Source organism: Mandrillus leucophaeus, unplaced genomic scaffold, assembly GCF_000951045.1.
Source record: "Mandrillus leucophaeus isolate KB7577 unplaced genomic scaffold, Mleu.le_1.0 Scaffold1335, whole genome shotgun sequence".
In the NCBI taxonomy this organism is placed as follows: domain Eukaryota; kingdom Metazoa; phylum Chordata; class Mammalia; order Primates; family Cercopithecidae; genus Mandrillus; species Mandrillus leucophaeus.
The window spans coordinates 337861-344294 of NW_012101294.1; positions in this window are offsets into that span (position 1 = coordinate 337861).

A 6434-nucleotide genomic window follows, 5' to 3' on the forward strand; every position below is an offset into this window, starting at 1 on the left:
CTCAGTTCCAAGTAGGGAGACTGCCCAAATGCGATATACCCCCTCAGTTCCAAGTAGGGAGACTGCCCAAATGCGATATACCCCGTTATTATCAATCACTTCCTCCAGCAAGTCAACCCCCACATGATTAACACAGCCCAACTCCAATTACCACCTGCAAACCTCAGAACTTACGTACATTTATGTCCCTCACCGGACTCTGTTTTGAGAAAATGAGTTTGTTTTTATACTCTGTTTTAGCTAGAGCACTTTAGGAACAAGAAAAACCCAGCTGTAAATATTTTCCTGTTTGTCACTTGTTTTTCTACTTTACACATGGTATTTCTTTGCCATACAGAAATTTTTCATTTCTATTATCAGATTAATTAATCTTTTCTTTTATGCTAGCTAGGTTTTGTGTCATGTTTAAATAAGCCTTCCTCATCCTAAAGTTACGTATTTTTTAGAGTCTCACATGTTTTCTTCTGAATTTTTTATGGTTTCATTTTTTAAATCAACTTTATTGAAGTATAAATTACATATAATAAAATGCACCTGTTTCAAGTATACACTCCAATAAGTTTTGACAAATATGTATAGCCAAGTAATGCATTACAAGTAAGAGCATTTCTATCCCCTTAACAAATCTCCATCCCTTGCCAGGCTCGGTGGCTCATACCTGTAATCCCAGCACTTTGGGAGGCTAAGGCAGGTGGATCACTGGAGGTCCAGAGTTTGAGACCAACCTGGCCAACATGGTGAAACCCTGTCTCTACTAAAAAATACAAACCTTAGCTGGGCGTGGTGGCAAGTGTCTGTAATCCCAGCTACTCAGGAGGCTGAGGCAGGAGAATCACTTGAACCTGGAGGCAGAGGTTGCAATGAGCCAAGATCGAGTCATTGCACTCCAACCTGGGCAACAAGAGCAAAACTCCATCTCAAAAAAAAAAAAAAAAAAAAACAAGCCTCCAACACTTTATACTTAATTCCCACCCCACTCTCACTCCCAGGCAACCATGGATCCACTTTCTTTCCTTTTAGATTCGCGTTGCTTGTTCTAGAATGTCCTGCAGAATTGTACAGTATGTGTTTTGTATCCAGTTTCTTTCACTAAACCTGTCTGTGAGGTTCATCTATGTTATTGTGTGTGTGTATCATCTTTCTTTTTTATTGTTGAGTAGTATTTCATTGTATGGATAAGCCACAATTTACTTGTCCCTTCACTTATTAGATATCTTCTAGTTTGGGATTATTATGAATAAATCTGCTTGGCTTCACTTTGTTTTGTTTCTTTATTTTCTGATGGCTTACTTTTTTAATAGACTTTATTTTTTAGAGCAGTTTTAGATTCACAGCATGACTGATGAGAAAGTACAGAGTTCCCACATACGCCCTGCTGCCTGCCACATGTGTATAGCCTACCCCACCATCAACATTCCTCCCACACCACAGTTGCATATTTGTTAAAATCTGTGAACCTTTAGTGACACATCATTGTCATTCAAAGTTCATAGTTTGCATTGGGGTTTAGTCTTGGTGTTGTACACTCTATGGAATTTAACAAATATATAATGATATGTATCCACAATTATAGATTCACAGAGAATAGTTTCACTGCCTTAAAAATCCTCTCTGCTCTAGCAAAACAAACTCCCAACAGAGTAAATAGACAACCTACAGAACAGGAGAAAATATCTGCAAACTATGCATCCAACAAATTGGATCCAGCAAATCCAAAAGATTCTGCATCCAGAATCTATAAGGAACTTAAATCAACAAACAAAACACAAATAATCTCACTAAAAAGTGAGCAAAGGACATGAACACACTTCTGAAAAGAAGACATACAAGCTCTACCAAACATATGAAAAAATGCTCAGCATTGCTAATCATCAGAGATGCAAATCAAAACCACAAGGAGACGCAATCTCACACCAGTCAGAATGGCTACTATTAAAAAGTCAAAAAATAACAGATGTTGGCAAGGTTGCAGAGAAAAGGTAGTGCTTATACACTGTTGGTGAGAATGTAAACTAGTTGAGCAACTGTGGAAAGCAGTTTGGAGATTTCTTAAAGAACTTAAAACAGAACCACTATTTGACCCAGCAATCCCACTACTGGGTATATACCCAAGGAAAATAATTTATTCAATCAAAAAGATACATGCACTTGTATGTTCACTGCAGTATTATTTACAATAGCAAAGACATAGAATCAACCCTAGTGCCTATCAACAGCGGACCAGATAAAGAAAATGTGATACATATACATCATGGCATAGCATGCAGCCATAAAAAAGAACAAAATTATGTCTTTTACAGCAATATGGATGCAGTTAGAAGCCATTATTCTAAATAAATTAATACAAAACCAAAACAAAATAACACATATTCTCACTTATAAATGGCAGCTAAACATTGGGAACACACTGACACAAAGATGGGAACAACAGGCACTGGGAACTCCAAAAGGGGGGAGGGAGGGAGAAGAGCAAGGGTTGAAAAACTGTATGTTCACTATTTGAGTGACAGGACTAACAGAAGCCCAAACCTCAGCATCGTGTGATATGTTCGTGAAACAAATGTGTGCATGTACCCCCTGAATCTAAAATTTAAAAGAAATTAAATATCTAATAAACAACTTATCTCATCCATAAAAGAAATCCTCGTTCTCTGCCTAGTCATCCTTTGTTCTCCCCAACTTCTAGCAACTACTGATCTTTTTACCATATTCATAGTTTTGCCTTTCCAAGAATGTCATCTAGTTGGAATTATCTAATATGTAGTCTTTTCAGATTGGCTTCTTTCACTTAATGATATGCACTTAAGTCTCCTCCATGTCTTTTCATGACTTGATAGTGGATATTTTTTTACTGCTGAATAATATTCCACTGTCTGGAAGTACCTCCATAGTTTATTTATCGATTCACCTACAGAAGTGCATCTCAGCTGCTTCCAAGTTTGGACAATTATGAATAAAGCTATTATAAACATCCGTGTGCAGGTTTTGTGTGGACATAATTTTGTAGTTCATTTGGATAAATATGACATGGTAGAAGTAAGTTTAGTTTGTAAGAAACTGCCCACTTATCTTCCAAAGTGGATGTGCAATTTTGCATTCCCACTAGCATAAACGAGAGTTCCTCTTGCTCCACATCCTCACCAGCATTTGGTATTGTCAGTGTTTTCGAATTTGGCCATCTTAATAGGTGTGTAGTGGTATCTCATTGATGTTTCAATTCGCAATTCCCTAATGACATGTGATGTTGAACATCTCTTCATATGCTTATTTGGTATCTGTATATCTTCTTTAGTGAGATGACTAGGTCTTTTGCCCATTTTTAAAATCAGGTTGTTCATTTTCTTATTCTTTAGTTTTAAGAGTTCTTGTATATTTTGGATAACACTCTTTTTCAGATATGTTTTGCAAATATTTTCTCCTAGGCTGTGACTTGTCTTCTTACTCTCATGACTTGGCTTCACTTTTTTATTTAAATCTTTGATCCACCTGGAAATTATTTTGATCTAAAGAATGAGGTTAGGAATCCAGGTATTGTTTGGTTTTCATAGGTATGCTAATTCAATTATCCCAACATGACTTATTGAATAATTTATCTTCCTCCACGGATTTGAAATACCACTTTTATGTTAAATTTTCATATGCACTTAGATCTAAAAAACAGAATGCTTTTTAAATTCTGTATTTTGTGGTTACTTAAAATAGAGGGCACCTATATATACCTAACATTTATTCAAATATGACAAGGTACACGAGTCATTTTCATGCATGTGTTCACCATATCCTGGAGTTTACTATAAACTACTGTGTGTAACTGCATTGAGCTGTGATTTCCCCAAGGTCTTATTGGGGACTCCATGAGAACAGAGACCTCTAGCCTGGGAGCTCCTTGAACTTGTCTACTCTCTCAAACTGACCATTCCCTAAGGGCAGGAATCCAACTGCACCTATAAAAAGGCCTTCCCACAAAAAGACGTTCCTTCCCCCGTTAGATGAAAGGGCCCTTTTGCTTCTGTGAAGATGAGAATGCCAAAGGCAGAGGCAGTGGCCTTTGTACCATCTCCACAAATCACTGGATACCTGCCTGGAATACTGGCCATTCTTTCCTCTTTATTGATTATCTCTCCATTTCTTAAGACTGTGTTCCTGGCCCCAGGGCCTTCTGAAGAGAGAGTGGCAATGTGTGTTGTGGACCAAGTAAAAGTAATGACCACCTCTGTTTGGTGTCCAGAGCTGACATTCCTCCTGGCCAGCAGAAAACCACTTGGGGATAGACAGTTGCCTTCCCCTCAAAGCCAGGCCTCTCAGGAAGTCAGGTTCACTTACTTCTTGGCCAGCTCAGTGGTCTGGGCAGGAAGAAAAGGTCTTCAGCTTCGTGACCTCTGCATGTCCCATTCCTAACCTCCTCCAGAGCTGCTTTGCTTTTCCCTGCATTGCCAGCTGCTGCCCTACCCACCCTGGGCTTCTCCTTCCTTTTGAATGTTTTATTTTCCTTTTCATAAAAAATAAGTTTGTAGCTTTCCATAAGAGATCAGGATGGAGTTGAGCAGAGTCCTCCAGGTGGAGTAGTTATCTATGGAGAGACAAAGAAGGGGCTATTGATGAAACCCTCAATATCATCAATGAGGGTTTCATCAATAGCCCCTTCTGTGTCTCACCATAGATAAACAAGTTCTCAGGAACCTGAATTGGGGGAGTTTCAGTATTTTCAAGAATTCCACATGTCAAAGTTACTCACTGCTGCCCAGACTTCATGTTAGCAAAAATTCATGATTACTATTTCATAAGGAATAAATTAATAAAACATGCAATTAAATGTTCCCTTTTAGCAACTCTATATTATTAAGGCCTGCAGGCTCAGGTCTGCACTGCTGAGCTTTCTCCGCAGGCAGATCTGAGACAGAGGCTCAGCTGCTCAGGTGAGATGGGGCAGCCAGCAGCCCTCCGCTGAGCCCCACAGTAAGCAGTGGAGGGAGAGACCAGGGCAGAGGACAGAAGGGCACTAAGGGATGTCAGGGAGGGGTTGGGAGGTTGGAGGGCGCATTTCCAGCTCTGATACTCACCACTGTTTTCACTAAATCCTCTGTTTCTTCATATCTAAGATGATGGTGGCAATTCCCTCTCACATGATTGTCATGAGGATCAAATGAAGCTGCATATAAAGCAGGTATCTGGCACATAGTGACTTGAATGGCACTTAGTATTCCAATCAAGTCATCCAAGACTCATTAGAGTGGCCTTGTTGCAGTCATGGAAAGTCTTCATAGATTAGCACCTCATACTGCAATGATGAATTTGGGTTAATTTATTTTATTTTATTTTATTTTATTTTATTTTATTTTATTTTTTGAGAGGTGGAGTCTTGCTCTGTCACCCAGGCTGGAGTGCAATGGCACGATCTCGGATCACTGCAACCTCCGCCTCCTGGATTCAAGTGATTCTCCTGCCTCAGCCTCCCAAGTAGCTGGGATTACAGGCACGTGCCACCACACCTTGCTAATTTTTTGTATTTTTTAGTACAGATGGGGTTTCACCATGTTAGCCAGGATGGTCTCAATCTCCTGACCTCGTGATCCGCCCACCTCGGCCTCCCAAAGTGATAATTATATTTTTATAAAAGATGCCATGTATTTTATCTTTTTGTTTGTTTTTGATTGACTAAAACAGCAGAATGTGCCATGTACTTTCTTTTTCATCCCCACCCACTTAGTCCTCCCCTTATCCTTGGCCCTCCATCTAGCAGAAAATCTATATTGCTCTATGAGTACTCTAAGCCACACCTACAATTGCCCCAACAGATTTTCTGTTTCCTCTCCTGTCTGCCTCCCAGACAGTTTCCACACATTACCAGATGATCTTCTGAAACTGAAAACTGGGTGCTCATATTACGCTGCTTAAAACCTTCCAGTGAGCTCCTACCTCACTTAAAACGAAGTGATCATGACCTACAGGTGCCTACATAAGCCGCCCCTGGCTGCCTTTCCAACAGCATCTCCAGTCAGCCCTCTCTCCCTCCCTCCCTCCCTTCCTCCCTCCCTTCCTCCTCCCCTTCCTTCCTTCCTTCTTTCCTTTCCTTTTCTTTCTTTCTCTTTCTTTTTCTGTCTTTCTTCCTGAACTCCCTCAGGGCCTTTACATTTGCTATTCCTAGGAATGCACCTCATCCCTGTTATGGACTAAATGACATCCTCTCCAAACTCATGTGTTCTAACCCCCATACTCCAGGATGTTACTGTATTTGAAGACAGGCCTTTAAAGAGGTAGTTAAAGTAAAATGAGGTTATTAGGGTGGCCCCTAATCCAATATGACTGATGTCCTTTTAAGAAGAGGAGACTGGAACACAGACACACTGAGAGACAACCATGTGGCGGAGTCCCAATGTGAAGGCAGCCATCTGCAAGCTAAGGAGCAAGGCCTTAGAAGAAACCAAACCTCCCAA